General features: G+C 41.2%; 5 non-coding genes across 5 annotated transcripts; 3 read left to right on the top strand and 2 right to left on the bottom strand.

The window, feature by feature from the left end:
• Positions 1–79: 79 nt before the first annotated feature.
• Positions 80–153, bottom strand: trnat-cgu (transfer RNA threonine (anticodon CGU)). Its single transcript has one exon. It is a non-coding gene; the product is annotated as a tRNA-Thr (tRNA).
• A 110-nt stretch (positions 154–263) lies between these two features.
• On the top strand, positions 264–337 carry trnat-ugu (transfer RNA threonine (anticodon UGU)). The gene has a single exon. It is a non-coding gene; the product is annotated as a tRNA-Thr (tRNA).
• Positions 338–2,321: 1,984 nt separating this feature from the next.
• Positions 2,322–2,395, top strand: trnat-agu (transfer RNA threonine (anticodon AGU)). Its single transcript has one exon. It is a non-coding gene; the product is annotated as a tRNA-Thr (tRNA).
• A 360-nt stretch (positions 2,396–2,755) lies between these two features.
• On the bottom strand, positions 2,756–2,829 carry trnat-cgu (transfer RNA threonine (anticodon CGU)). Its single transcript has one exon. It is a non-coding gene; the product is annotated as a tRNA-Thr (tRNA).
• A 110-nt stretch (positions 2,830–2,939) lies between these two features.
• On the top strand, positions 2,940–3,013 carry trnat-ugu (transfer RNA threonine (anticodon UGU)). Its single transcript has one exon. It is a non-coding gene; the product is annotated as a tRNA-Thr (tRNA).
• The last annotated feature ends 13,537 nt before the right edge of the window (positions 3,014–16,550 follow it).

Below are 16,550 nucleotides of genomic sequence, written 5' to 3'. Positions count from 1 at the left end.
AAGGAGAGAAAGCATAACTCCCAATGCTTCCCGCCATCAGCACCCGTTAATGAAATGTAATGGCATTGGTAGGGAGGTAAGGCACTGCCGGGATTTGAACCCAGGATCTCCTGTTTACGAGACAGGGGCTTTGGCCAGCTAAGCCACAGCGCCTTGAGCTGTGTACCTCTGGCTACTGTCCAACAGCTGGTGGGGAAAAATGTGACGAACCGATTCAAACCTGTGTCTGCAGAGGTTACTTGGTTTTTCCCTTCCCTGAAGGAGGCACTGTAGCTTAGCCGGTCAAAGCACCTGTCTTGTAAACAGGAGATCCTGGGTTCAAATCCCAGCAGTGCCTGTTGAGCTGTTTCAAAATAAGAGGCAACTTTTCCTCAATGTCAAAATAAAAGAAAGTAAGGTGTTGAATCTCAAGTTTGGAGGCACTAAAGATTTAGCAAAGGACACCCCAGCAGCTGTGCACCACATGCAGATGAAAAACAATCAAAACTGAAAGTGTACTCAAAAATGAAACTGCGCAACTGTAACAACAGACATAAATGGACCAGTATAGAAACTGGGTGAGGCAGGGTTATATTGAGCTTTCGTCCCAAAAGTAATGTCAACATTCTGCAAATCATTCGAGTTAGTGATAAGAGAAGGTAAGACTGTTAGGTGTTGTGTTAAAATAAATGCCCAAGTGTTCTCTATTAAAAACAGCATAAGGAGGTGTTCTAGTCTTCTTGTTTCCTCTTATGTTATGGAAAAGTGTATAGGCAGCAGGAATTTGAGTCAGGTCTCGGTTTTTCTTGATGATGTCACTCCTTTCTCAGCTACACTTGAGAACCATGAGGAACGATCGCTGAAGGTCCTCCATAGGATGAAAGAATTTACTTTAAAGCTGTCGCCAGAGAAATGTCAGTTCTTCAGGACATCTGTCCAATATCTCGGCTATGTTGTATCATCAGAAGGGGTCAAAACAGATCCAGCTGCCCTCACTACTTGGCCAAGACCAGCTAAGATCAAGTAGCTTAAGTCTTTCCTTGGGTTCACTGGATATTACAGGAGGTTTATAAAAGACTATTCCAAGCTTGCAATACCCCTTAATCACTTAAGTGCTGGTTGCCTCCCACTGAAGAGAATATCCAGTCTGTCTGGCAGAAACCACAAGGTTTCTACCAGTGCGGATCTCAAAAAACCTTTTCACGAAAAATGGACCCCAACCGCTGAAGATACTTTGAAGACATTGACTCTCAAGCTCACAACAGCTCCTGTTCTTGGGTTTGCAGATCCAAAGAGACATTATATTGTGCACACCGATGCAAGCGCCCATGTTCTCGGTGCAGCCTTATATCAAGAACAGGAGAACAAGTTAAGAGTCACTGCCTGTGCCAGTAGGGGTCTCTCCAAGTCCGAGCAAAGGTACCCTGCACACAAGCTTGACTTCCTGTCTGTGAAGTGGGCTGTCACCCAGAACGTTTTCCGCTATCTCTATGGAGCAAAATTTACAGTGATGACAGACAATAATCCACTCACATATGTTTTAACATCTGCAAACTTGGATGCAGTAGGGCATTGCTGGTTGGCCGTACTTTCCAGTTTTGATTTTGACATTGAGTATAGCGCTGGGAAGAACAACCAAGATGCAGATGGGCTGTTGAGACGTCCGTATCGGCATGCCTGTGATATATCTGATCAGAGTTCTAATGATGAGGAAAATGCCATTGAAGGCTTTACTGCACAGCTCTTGCGCCGCAACAAAGAGCCTGATTTTCCAACCGAGGCAGTAAAGGCAGTATGCAAGAGACATGAGTATTCCTCAACTCTTGAGGAGGAGGCAGCAGTATCATCGTCTGCACGAGTACAATGTTTGGCTATTGGAGCCTCTGCAATACCAGCAGATTTCTGTCAAACTGATGTAGCTGGGCCATGCCCCCTGAAGCAGATGTCTCTTTCCGATTGGCTACGTGAACAGAAATTAGATCTGGAGAGCTGAGAGAGTCTTGCAGAAAGCTACCAGTTAGCCATTGAGCACAGTCAAAAGAGTGCTTTGCGAAACAAACAAAGGTTTGACAGTCAAGTGCGGGAATCCACCCTTGCCAAGGGAAATAGAGTTGTTTTGAGGACTTGTTCAGACTCACCCTGTTGAATCAGTCTCAAAAGATTCTCCTTCACCTTATGATGTTTCCACTGAGGTCATTGAAGAAGTGAAGAACAGGAAGTTACTTGTTGGACTATTTGACCATATCCTACATTTATAGTGCACAAAGGTTAAAAAGATTGAACTCGTCTCCTTCTGCAGTACCAGGTAATACCAGGTATCACCGGTTTGCCTCACCGCAGGAGGCACTGTGGCTTAGCTGGTCAAAGCGCCTGTCTAGTAAGCAGGAGACCCTGGGTTCAAATCCCAGCAGTGCCTTGCTATTACCATTTGAAACCATCTTCTTCACAGTGTTGATTGCATTGTTAATCTTGGAGTTGGGAAATCTTTCAAAGTCTGTGTATGTCCTCAGTTATCCACCTCACGGTACTCTTGAGAGCTTTAAAAACTTCTTTTCACATCCTGATCCAAGAAGCTTCTTCAGTTCTAGAACAAATGCTGGAGGTGTCCCAGGCATTAAACCGCTAGTGGAGCTTCTGAGGGTTGTTCACCCAATATTGATGTCTTGGGCGTGTCTAAATCTTCATTGTGTCCTCTTCTTGGAGAGAAAGCATAACTCCCAATTTTTCCCGCCATCAGCACTCGTTAATGAAATGTAATGGCATTGGTAGGGAGGTAAGGCACTGCCGGGATTTGAACCCAGGATCTCCCGTTTACGAGACAGGCGCTTTGGCCAGCTAAGCCACAGCACCCTGAGCTGTGTGCTTCTTGCTACTGTCCAACAGCTGGTGGGGAAAAATGTGACGAACCGATTCAAACCTGTGTCTGCAGAGGTTACTTGGTTTTTCCCTTCCCTGAAGGAGGCACTGTAGCTTAGCCGGTCAAAGCACCTGTCTTGTAAACAGGAGATCCTGGGTTCAAATCCCAGCAGTGCCTGTTGAGCTGTTTCAAAATAAGAGGCAACTTTTCCTCAATGTCAAAATAAAAGAAAGTAAGGTGTTGAATCTCAAGTTTGGAGGCACTAAAGATTTAGCAAAGGACACCCCAGCAGCTGTGCACCACATGCAGATGAAAAACAATCAAAACTGAAAGTGTACTCAAACATGAAACTGCGCAACTGTAACAACAGACATAAATGGACCAGTATAGAAACTGGGTGAGGCAGGGTTATATTGAGCTTTCGTCCCAAAAGTAATGTCAACATTCTGCAAATCATTCGAGTTAGTGATAAGAGAAGGTAAGACTGTTAGGTGTTGTGTTAAAATAAATGCCCAAGTGTTCTCTATTAAAAACAGCATAAGGAGGTGTTCTAGTCTTCTTGTTTCCTCTTATGTTATGGAAAAGTGTATAGGCAGCAGGAATTTGAGTCAGGTCTCGGTTTTTCTTGATGATGTCACTCCTTTCTCAGCTACACTTGAGAACCATGAGGAACGATCGCTGAAGGTCCTCCATAGGATGAAAGAATTTACTTTAAAGCTGTCGCCAGAGAAATGTCAGTTCTTCAGGACATCTGTCCAATATCTCGGCTATGTTGTATCATCAGAAGGGGTCAAAACAGATCCAGCTGCCCTCACTACTTGGCCAAGACCAGCTAAGATCAAGTAGCTTAAGTCTTTCCTTGGGTTCACTGGATATTACAGGAGGTTTATAAAAGACTATTCCAAGCTTGCAATACCCCTTAATCACTTACAGTTTTTTCTGAATGCTTAAACCCTAACTGTGATTCCTGTAGCACAACCTCTAAAACTATTCAGACTTATAGCAAAACCACTCACTGTGTTTGCAAAACTAAAAGCACAAAAACTGCTTTGCACTCAGTTTGCAATTTTGTAACAGACACTTTGCAAAACTGTAGGCACAATTCACTGCACAACACTCAATTACCAAATTTCCAACACACTCCTAGCAACAGTATACACATGTATGGCTATCATTAACACTAACTTGCCAACTGTCTGGCACACTTTCACATGTGAAATCTTTTTTAGATAATTAGTTCACTTTGCAATCAGCCTAAGCACTATAATACAGGTAAGCTGTGTGTGCGGAGTACAATGGAGGGAGCAGAAAGAGTGAGAAGTAGAGGAGGCCGAGGAAGAGGACGTGGAGGTCAAGAAGTAGGATGAAGAGGACGACAAGGACAAGGAGGAGCAAGAGGAAGACGAGGAGGGGGGAGAGGAAGGGTAGGAAGAGTAAGAAATCGAATTGCTGATGACATCAGAGCTACAATAGTGGACCATGTAATCAACCGTGGAATGACCCTGAGGGTAACTGGCCAACGGGTCCAGCCCAACTCGAGCCGCTACACTGTAGCAAGTACCATAAGGACATCTTGAAATGAGAATCGGTTAGTACAGTCACTTCGCACAAAGATTTGTGGCACTGCCATATGCCAATGAGAAACACACCAATACCATTGATGTAAAAATACTGAAATTGTTACTTTACAGAATAGCGAGATGACCAGATGCTGGGGGCAGAGGAAGCATGTTCACTGCAGACCAAGTAACCCATATAGTCATTATGGAGATTGCAAATAATCCTATACTTGGAAATAAACACTTGTGTTTGTTTTGATTTGTTTGAATAAACACCAGTACTTGAAGTTTGGATCCCTCTATGCTTATGGATCTATGACAGAAGTATGAGCTCAAACTGACATAGCCTACCTTGTGCACAGAGAAAGCAAAAGCCAGATTTGTTTTGTATTCATACCATAAGTGTGCAGTTGGCGCATTGTGTGCTTAGTAGATGATGGCTTGTGTGTACTGTTTGATACGGAAACACCATTTTTACAAAGGTGTGAAGGGTTAATCTAGCTGTGTTCGCTTTTGCAAGAGAACTAAAATGTTTTGATAATTGGGTGACAGGTTTTATTTATTTGTGTGAAGAGTTTTGCAAAATTAGCCAATAGTTACAAAAAATGTGCTTAAGCAATCAGAAAAAACTGTAAGTGTTGGGTTTCTCCCACTGAAGAGAAAATCCAGTCTTTCTGCAAAATTTTATACATGTTAGGCATTTGTGTTAACCACAGTATTGTTGAAAAAAAATACATGCCTGTTTTAAGATCATATTATAGTGCAGTAGACAAGGTATCTACTGTAAATATATTTGAATAAGCCACCTACAATATGTCATGAAAAATAAAATGTTTTGATCCTGCTCACCTTTAACTGACATCCAGCTCTGTGCTGACTCTCTTCCTGAGTACTGACACTTGTAGAAACCTTCATCAGAATCTGACACTGCAGAGATTTTCAGCTCCCCTCGGGTATCATTTTGAATAAGTATGTCATTGTGATAGTGTAATGGGAAGGCTTTAGGACCCAGGGGACCCAATGGAGGGTATAAAAGAGGAAGTAGCAGCAGCTGCTCTTCATTTCCACTGATGAGCGGCTGTGAACAATGGTTTTGTGAGTAGGTGAAGAGCCTGAGAAGTTTTCATTGTCTGCTACACAAACCGTTGTTTTAAACCTCTACAGCAGAGGTTCGAGGTACAGGCTGTTTTTCTTTTAGTGCTTTTTTTTTTAATTTGTTGAAATGTATTTGATGTTTATTAGTGATGGGCAGATGAAGCCCCATGAAGCACTGGAGCTTTTCATCCAATTGGTTCACCCCAACGCGAAGCTTCATGAAGCTTCATTTGCTCTAGCAGGACACCTACTGGACGTAAAAATAATAGCTGGCATGAATTTGAAGAGTGTGGCATTTTGCACACAGCCTGTAAATGTCAACAACAAAAGGAGTGTGTAAAACATGTATATTGTAGTGATGGCAGTATACTGTGTATATTTATGCTGGCAGTATGGAAAATGATTATTTGCGGCAAAGTTCGAACCGCTTCATGAACCAGTCACGTGGTACAGCCGGGCAGCGAGGCTTCGGACGTCATCATTTTCAGCTCCTCCCATAAATGAAGCAAGCCTCGATACGCGCTTCGCGGAAACGCCCCCTCCATTACTCGACACACACTCCGAAGCCTCGATACAGAACGTCCCATCACTAATGTTTATTTTATTTTGTTTTTAGTAGTGATTTCAGAAGATAAGCCAAGATAAGCCACATGTGCAGCATACCTCTGCTGGAGGTATGTTAACTTAATATATTTGGACATTTAAAAAAGTATATTTATGCACTATAATCTATTTTATATTGTATTGCCTCCTGCAGGGCAGGCTGCACATGTGAATTTGTCACTTTTTTTTTTCTCCTTCTCCTTTTTGTTGCGTTTTTGGTTTTAGTAGGGTCACCTTTTAAAACTGTTTTTATGCCAGGTTTGTTTTTATTTTCTACTGGGCTGGTGCAATATTAGTCGGGCAATGTGCAATCCCTGAGCTGGGCTCTTACCTTAGGGGAGTTAGGTCTTTTAGAGGTGCTCCGTGTGGATTTGCAGTGAATATGTTTTATTAAGAGTGATTTTTAGTGCCACCCATTATTGCCTGAACTAAAACACTTAGTGCATGCGATAAGTGTTCTGTTGGGCTCGTATTTATTTGGGGTGGATTTGTTTCTTTTAAAGCAACGAGCATCTGGGACCGCCAAGGGAGAGCAAGCCCTCAGGTGATAGTTGCATTGCTGGCAGGTTGCACCAATAACACTATCTTGTGATCGTTAGTGACTTTTTCCATTTTGATGTTTTAGGCCTTTTGCAAACCCTTTGTGTTCTTTTAAAATAATAAATTTTAACATATCTGACCGATATTGACCCTCTTGTCCTGTTTGTTCTGGGCTCGTTCCTGTGAGAGCTTTGGGCCTGAAAGGTTGCACAAGTAGTATAGAGGCCCTTAGCAGTTATTCGGTGGCGTTTACTCGCTACAATAGAAAAACACATTGGAAAGTTTTTTTTTTTTCTCTTGAACTGCAGCTCAGACTAACAGAACTTCCTTCAGTCACAGGATGAACAGGATTCATCAGGATAGGATCATAATCTGCAAAACAGTCAAATCACATTAGTTCTGGTCACACTATTAGGGATGGAAAGAGCCTTAACAACAACAACAACAAAATCAATTGCACAAAGTTAGCGATAAGAAGTGAGACGGCCTATAGAAAGGAGACGATGGCACTGTACGAGTGGAGTCTGGAAAATAACCTGACTCTCAACATCAGCATAACTAGAGAAATGATAGTGGACTACCGGAAACGGCCAGTCATGGAACACCAGCCCATCCACATAAACAGTACCAAGGTTGAAAGGGTCAGCAGCTTCAAATTCCTTGGAGTCAACATCACCGAGGACTTCTCCTGGACCCTTACACACACTGCTATCAGGAAAGCTCGCCAGCGACTCTACTTCCTGAGGAGGCTGAGGAAGTTTGGCATGAATGCCAACATCACCTCAAATTTCTACAGGTGAGCAATCGAGAGCTTGCTGACGAGCTGCATTACAGTTTGGTACGGAAGCTGCTCTGCCAGCAGCCGTAAATCACTACAGAGGGTGGTGAAGACAGCAGAGCACATCACTGACATGAGGCTTCCTGCCATTCAGGACATTTCTTCAGCGATGCCTCCGTAAAGCACACAGCATCATCAAGGACCACAGCCACCCAGCACATCAGCTCTTCTCCTTGTTACCATCTGACAGACGTTACAGGAGTCTGTCTGCTCGGACTACAAGACTTAAAAACTGTTTTTACCACCAAGCCATACGACACCTCAACCACAACACTTAAACACACACAGCACAGTCCACAGGACGCACTCAGAAGCTGCCCTGCAGCTTCACAAGTACTCTGTATAATCTGCGCTGGTCACTCCACTTTATTGGTATTTATATTTATAAAAGTGCAATACTGTAACAACTGCCCCCCCCCCCCCCCCCCCCCAAAAAAAAAAAAAAAAGAACTTTTGCACTGTTCAGTTTGTACTGCTGCTCATTCCTGCCACTGTGCAATATCCCATATATTAATATATGGGATATTGCACAATATCAAGTCTGGAATTTAAATTTACTCTACATTCAGCTGAATATGACAAAGAACCAGATCTGAGGTTTGGTGTTTTGTTTTTGTTTTGTTTTTTTTTTTGTAGGCAAGAGTCTAGACAGAAGTCCAGACTTGCTTCCCCTGGCCACTCTTCCATGGTCTCACTGTGGTTATACAGGGACTGAATAGGCTGTGACAATGAGCCAGGTATCCCATGCAGGATACCCCGAGAGATGCAAACAGTGCTTTCTCTAATTCCACAAGGCAAATGCAGATTGGTTGGGCAAATTCCCACTTACCCTCAAGGGATAGGATGCAGGACTCTTTGACAGGTGTCCAGCATCTTATGGTTTCACCAACTCAAAAGTGGTAATCAGTTGACAGTTCAGCTCATTTCTTTACCCAATTGTCCAGAATATACAAAAAATTTAAATGATAAAATTGACTGTTGATTTCTGGTAGGTGGGCATCATAAGAGTTTTCAGAATTATTCTACATCTGGAACCCCACCCAGGACCAATTTGCCTTGAGAGTCTACCAGCAGAATGTAACCCCTGTACTGTGATACAGTGGTGATTCACAGAGGGGGCATGTCTGAACTACTGAGAAAAATATGTAGGTCTTTGTTTTCACATACAATGACTTACAGCAGGTAATTGGGGCAATCATTTACATACAGTGTACAGTGATGTTGACTGCGTTGCTGAAATCTGATCCAGACTCACACCAGTACACTGCACTATCTGACTTTGATGTGTTGATGTCACATGTGGATCCAGTCATTCTGCTACAGTCAGAGTACAGTCGGCCGTCCTCAGAGAACTTCCTCACTCTCCACTCAGTGAAGTTTCCCTCACAGGTCAGTGAGACAGAGTCAGAGGTGAAGTGTTGCACTCTGTCAGGACTCACTGTGAGAGACGCTGCTGAATGAACATCTGGAAACAACATGCAGTGAAGACACAAAGCTCAGAAATGTTAAATGTTTCTGGTATTTTTTGATGGTCAGTGCTGATAACTTAACAATTTGTGTTTTTTTTTTGTTTTTTTTTGTTTTTAGTGAACTTATTTTTTTTAACTTGAACAAGAAGGTCCCGAGTTCAATTCCACCATCAGGCCAGGGTCTTTCTGTGTGGAGTTTGCATGTTCTCCCCGTGTTTAAGTGGGTTCCCTCTGGGTACTCCGGCTTCTTCCCACCGTCCAAAGACATGCAGTTTGTGGGGATAGGTTAATTGGTTAAACCAAATTGCCCATAGGTGTGAATCTGTGAGTGAATGTGGGCGCGAATGGTTGTCTGTCTCTGTGTGTTGGCCCTGTGACAGACTGGCGACCTGTCCAGGGTGTACCCTGCCTCTCGCCCTATGACAGCTGGGATAGGCCCCAGCGCCCCCCGTGACCCTGAAAAGGATAAGCAGAAGTGAATGGATGGATGGATCGAATAAATAACAAAAATCTCAAACAACACTATCCAGAATCTTAAGCCATGTTCCATTTCTTTATAGTTTTAAGGAAAATGTAAAATTGGTGAAATGACATAACATGTATAAATATAAATGGAAATTTAGTCTACAAGTTTATAGTCTACACCTTCTATGTGTTTATGAATCAAAGTAATAATAGGTTAATTGAAGAACAAACAATTTAATGAACATCCCATCTCCATCGTTTTCTAACAGGAAACTGAGTTCATGTTGTTTCTGCCTCAAATAACTCGTTTAAATTCTAGACTTTGAATTTAGTCTAGAAAAGTCAACTCAGAACCCAAAACTCAAGACTACTGGAGCAGTGTGGCATCATCTTGACAGAATGGAATAAAAGGCTTAACAACATCCAAAGAAGAACTTTGAAAGACCTCCAGAAAGACCAGAGAATTTTTTCTCGAGACTATTTTAACAAATACAAGAGGAGTAGATTGCTACTGTCTAAGGGCCTGTTGGCTGAAAACCTGTACCAGGTTTTCAGCCAACAGGCCCTTAGACAGGCAGCCAAAATCATCAATGACCCCTCCCACATTCTTCACCCCGCATTTCAATGGCTCCCCTCTGGGCGACGCCTCTGCTGCATTTCCTGCAGGACTGAGAGGAGGAGAGCCACCCTTGTCCCCAAAGCCACTCTGCTTTTTAACTCGATAAGAACATTTCCCACACCCATAAACATAAACTACTCTACACTCTTTTTATACTACTGACACTTTTACTCACTTACAGTTATTTATTCCCCTTTAAGTCACTTAAAGGATAAAACTGTGCAATCTTAAAACTGTGTATATACTGTATATTCTGTGTATTTTTTTTTATCTCTCTGTTATTACCTGTTTATGCTCTGTACTCATTTTCAATGTCATGCTGCTCTGTTGTATCTTGATTGCCCCTCGGGGATAAATAAAGTCTTTCTGATTCTGATTGTTGTTTATACCTTTAGTCTTTTGTGCTATCACTGTAAGTGAAAAGGGAAAAGGTTAAGAAAAAGAAACAAGTAAACTCAGATTAGCTGGATCACAGTCAGAAATGAAAAGATTGTTTTGCCTTTTCATATGAATAAGTTTTTAAAGGGGTGCATCTGAGTGAAAAAGAGATATTGTTGAATCAAAGTAATCACATAACACCAGCTCATTGAAATGACAGGATGAATAAACAAGCTGACCTGCAGACCAGACAAACTTTGGTTGACTGTGATCAGTGTGATACTCTGGGTCTCCTCTTCCAGCTCTGCACACGTATCCTGCTGTGTGTGTCTGTCCATGAATGATGTAGGAGTCCTGTGCAGTCCCACTGCCATCAGGTAGCAGCTCATAACTGGAGGATTTCTCTGATAGATCAGGAACAGCTTTATACCAGTAGAAGCTCCATCCTGCAGACGGATGTTCAACCTCACAGTTCAGAGTTACTGAGGCTCCAGGACTCAGCCATGATGCAGACACAGTGAGGACAGGACAGGGTTTATCAACTGGAAAGACCTTTTCACATAATGACAACATGTTACAGCGTGAATATGATATACTTTATTTTTTTTGTGTGGCTTCAGCCCTGAATATTCTCACTAAAGCTCCAAATATAATTATTTATCTTTACATTTTTGTTTTCATCTCTTCTGCTGATCCAATTCAGGGTCACAAGGTATTGGACCACATTCTAGGCAGGTCTGTTACCCATTCACATGTACCTACAAGCGTACCTGCGTATGTACCTACAATTTACATTTGCCAATTAACCTATTCCCACTAACTCTCTCGACTGTGGGAAGTATACAGGGAGCGCAGAATTATTAGGCAAGTTGTATTTTTGAGGAATAATTTTATTATTGAACAACAACCATGTTCTCAATGAACCCAAAAAACTCATTAATATCAAAGCTGAATGTTTGTGGAAGTAGTTTTTAGTTTGTTTTTAGTTTGAGCTATTTTAGGGGGATATCTGTGTGTGCAGGTGACTATTACTGTGCATAATTATTAGGCAACTTAACAAAAAACAAATATATACCCATTTCAATTATTTATTTTTACCAGTGACACCAATATAACATCTCCACATTCACAAATATACATTTCTGACATTCAAAAACAAAACAAAAACAAATCAGCGACCAATATAGCCACCTTTCTTTGCAAGGACACTCAAAAGCCTGCCATCCATGGATTCTGTCAGTGTTTTGATCTGTTCACCATCAACATTGCGTGCAGCAGCAACCACAGCCTCCCAGACACTGTTCAGAGAGGTGTACTGTTTTCCCTCCTTGTAAATTTCACATTTGATGATGGACCACAGGTTCTCAATGGGGTTCAGATCAGGTGAACAAGGAGGCCATGTCATTAGTTTTTCTTCTTTTATACCCTTTCTTGCCAGCCACGCTGTGGAGTACTTGGACGCGTGTGATGGAGCATTGTCCTGCATGAAAATCATGTTTTTCTTGAAGGATGCAGACTTCTTCCTGTACCACTGCTTGAAGAAGGTGTCTTCCAGAAACTGGCAGTAGTTGAGCTTGACTCCATCCTCAACCCGAAAAGGCCCCACAAGCTCATCTTTGATGATACCAGCCCAAACCAGTACTCCACCTCCACCTTGCTGGCGTCTGAGTCGGACTGGAGCTCTCTGCCCTTTACCAATCCAGCCACGGGCCCATCCATCTGGCCCATCAAGACTCACTCTCATTTCATCAGTCCATAAAACCTTAGAAAAACCAGTCTTGAGATATTTCTTGGCCCAGTCTTGACGTTTCAGCTTGTGTGTCTTGTTCAGTGGTGGTCGTCTTTCAGCCTTTCTTACCTTGGCCATGTCTCTGAGTATTGCACACCTTGTGCTTTTGGGCACTCCAGTGATGTTGCAGCTCTGAAATATGGCCAAACTGGTGGCAAGTGGCATCTTGGCAGCTGCACGCTTGACTTTTCTCAGTTCATGGGCAGTTATTTTGCGCCTTGGTTTTTCCACACGCTTCTTGCGACCCTGTTGACTATTTTGAATGAAACGCTTGATTGTTCGATGATCACGCTTCAGAAGCTTTGCAATTTTGAGACTGCTGCATCCCTCTGCAAGATATCTCACTATGTTTGACTTTTCTGAGCCTGTCAAGTCCTGTCAAGGGGTGGCTGTAGCTCAGGTGGCAGAGCAGGTCAGTCACTAACCAGAAGGTCGGTGGTTCGATCCCAGGCTGCCTCCTGGCTGCATGCCAAATATCCTTGGGCAAGATACTAACCCCGTGTTTGCCTACTGGTGGTGGTCAGAGGGCCCGGTGGCGCCAGTGTCCGGCAGCCTCCCCTCTGTCAGTGCGCCCCAGGGCAGCTGTAGCTACAATGTAGCTTGCCGTCACCAGTGTGTGAATGAATGGGTGAATGACTGAATGTAGTGTAAAGTGCTTTGGGGTCCTTAGGGACTGAGTAAAGCGCTATACAAATGCAGGCCATTTACCATTCTTTTGACCCATTTTGCCAAAGGAAAGGACGTTGCCTAATAATTATGCACACCTGATATAGGGTGTTGATGTCATTAGACCACACCCCTTCTCATTACAGAGATGCACATCACCTAATATGCTTAATTGGTAGTAGGCTTTCGAGCCTATACAGCTTGGAGTAAGACAACATGCATGCAGAGGATGATGTGGACAAAATACTCATTTGCCTAATAATTCTGCACTCCCTGTATAGAGTAGCTGGAAAGAATCCCCACTGAGGAGTGTACAGAGCACTACAATAAAGACAGAAACTTCAGACATTATCAAACTAAAGACACTCAAATATGAAATAAATAAAACATGAGAGTCCTCTGATCACATGACCTGAAATGGTACAAATGGCTGATGCTCTGTTCTTCTTACTAAAACATGTTTATGGATCAGTATGAATCAAACAATAGGAGTCAGTGATGTACTCACAGAATAGGCCCAGCTCACAGAGCAAAGTGGCTCCCATCCTCACATCCAGCAGTGACACGCCTGAAAACTTCTACAACTTTCTGTAAAAAGAGAGAGTGAAGCAGCAGCACAGCAGATACCAAAGAGCTGTGAAGGAAACAATAGTTTTTTTTTTTAAACTTCTTCCCTCTCTTCCTTCCTTTTTACACAGAAATTACAACTCAGCAAGGTGGGGTTACTTGGAAAATCTATCAAACAGGTACACAGTACAAGGGTAATATACAAACAAGTGGAAAAACTGGGAGAGCACATGTTTTTCTTTGGAAAAGCAAACTTTAAAAAACAAGCAAACAGTTTAATCCCAGGATTTCAATTAACAAAACAAAAAAAAGAAGGAAAAATAACAATTCTGGCATTTTGTTTGTTTCCATTATGGTTGGCGCCACATATAAAACACCAGGACAGGAACACATAATGTACCACACACAACCATAACTGCTGGCAACTTATGTAGGTGACATCATAGCCTTTATGAAGATTCAGCAGAGAAATCTAAATCATCCATTATTCACAGTGTCTACCATAAGGCAAATTAAATGCTTATATACCATAACAAGGCTGAATGCACTGTATGCTGATGTGTTAAATTGACTTTTTCATAAACCATTACTAGCATCACACAAGTGTCTCATCTTTGCCTCCTACTTGTCTGCTTGCTTTGTTTGATAGGAGCTTTATCACCAAAAAAAAAAAAAAAAACTACCCTTACACACATTTGTTGTTGGGTCATTAAGGTAACATTTGAAGTCTACAAAACACATATATTAGATGGGTTCAAACTGACATATAGATATAACTGCAGAGATAAAAAAAAATATTAGCAAACCAGACAATAGACTGTTATTTCCCTCCTGTCATCGATATGATCATCCAGTAGGCCACCACTGGTACATCGCAGTCATAAACTGCTGGTGCACACTAATCACCAGCACACAAAAGCATTACCAAACACAGCAGCTGTTGGTAATCCTGCACTTTTTCATGCAAGAGTTAAATCTATAAGTAAAAATACCTCCCTTTAAATTTTAAGCTGAGCTTTATGAATGTAAAGTGTCCCACAAATCCAAACTCCTTTATTTTTTTTTTCTTCTCCTTTCTGATAATTATGAGACATTTTGTGTTCTTTGCTAGTCTCTTTCTTATTGTTGAATCATGAACTCTGAACTTAACTTAGGAAAGTGAGATCTACAGTTCTTTGGATGCTGTTCAGTCGTCTTTTGTTGCCTCCTAAGTGAGGGATTGATGCGCTCTTGGAGTAATTTTGGTAGGCCGCCCACTTCTAGGACAGTTTGCCACTCTTCCAAGTTTCTAAATTTTTCCCATTTTTTTCCCCAGCCTTAAAAATGGCTTTATAACCCTTTCCAGACTGATAGATCAATGAAGGATGTGTTACTTTTTGAACCCAGCTTTCCAAAAAATGTAAGTTAATTCATGATTTATTTTTTTTGCCTGTCCTGTTTGGCTCTTTTGCCATCAGAATTATTGCCTAAAGGCGAAGAAAGATGCCCAACGGATTTACTTTACCAAATGGACCATCTGAGCCTTGCCGTAATGGTCTATTTGATTCACCTTTTATTGTTTATTTTATTTTATTTTCACTTTGCTAAATACGGAAAAAAAGGGGAAAAGCAGAATGATAAACCCACTCACAGAGCACTGGGGAATATGTAACAGGGTTATTTACAGCTAAGTCAATAAAACAGAGGCAAAGCAGCAGGTGAATGCATTAAAGATTTGGGAGAGGCGGTGTTCCAAGGGTAAATACACACTGTTGTTTTAATCTCACAGGGCTCGATACACACAGAGAGATTTGCACAGACAGACTGATTATTCCAACATAAAGAGAAACAGAAAATCATACAAGACAGAGGATGAGCACGTACCTCACTCACACAATAATATGGCAACAACTGAGTGTCTGCTTCTGTCAGTCTGAAATAGTCAGCTTGATGAGCAATGAGCTGTACGTCAGTATGATCAGCTGATCTTCTACAGGTTAGCAGCCAGTGAGGAGGCAGAGACATTGAGCGGAGCTACCTCTGTACAAAGGTAACACACCTCCACGAACACACACAGACAAGCACCAACAGGAGAGAGAGAGAAAGAGGCCAAAGGCCATCGTGAGAGAAACTCAGGGACCGTGACAGGGACACTGTTTGGTTTCTGGCAGAACTATGTTACCATGGAACACAGAAGACAAGGTCTTCATGTCAGAGAACAACAATAAGAGGTGTCTCCTTCTTTCTCTGTTGTCCCTGTGATAGACTGGTGACCAGATCAGGGTACACCATGGCCTGAACTTATAAGATAAGATAAGATAAGATAAGATAAGATAAGATAAGATAAAACTTTATTAATCCCTCGGGTGGGTTCCTGTGGGAAATTCTATTTCCAAAAGCACAGCACCGACAGAAGTTACAGAGTTACAGAATATTATATGTATATATATATATATATATATATATATATATATATATATATATATATATATATATATATATATATATATATATATATATATATATATATATACATATATATATATATATATATATATATATACATATATATATACATATATATATATATATATATATATATATATATATATATATATACATATATATATATATATATATATATATATACATATATATATATATATATATATATATATATATATATATATATATATATATATATATATATATATATATATATACATATATATATATATATATATATATATATATACACACACACACACACATATATAAATACAGAGACATATATAAATAAAATATACGAAGGGGATAAATAGAATAAATAGGAATAAAAATAAAAATACAAGTGAATTGCACATTTCAAGTATCTTGTATCGCTATATCTAAGAGGTATAAGTAGAGAAACTAGAGGAAGGTGAAATAAAGTTTGAAAGCCTAGTCTAAAAAAAGTTAAAGTTAAGAAAAGGTGCGGTGTTGCATCTTGAAAGATCGCACGTGGAAGAGGTTCTAGCCCCTCTGTGACCCAAGAACTGGGAATTTCTGACCCACAGAAAATGGATGAATGAGTAGAAGACTCACACTGAGCATTTTGTGGTTGCACAAACAGAACAAGATTTCACAGAGAAGCCAAATAAGAAATGA

Source organism: Astatotilapia calliptera, chromosome 3, assembly GCF_964374335.1.
Source record: "Astatotilapia calliptera chromosome 3, fAstCal68.1, whole genome shotgun sequence".
Classification (NCBI taxonomy): domain Eukaryota; kingdom Metazoa; phylum Chordata; class Actinopteri; order Cichliformes; family Cichlidae; genus Astatotilapia; species Astatotilapia calliptera.
Note: the sequence above shows the minus strand (reverse complement) of the source record. Positions and strands in the feature narration are given on the sequence as shown.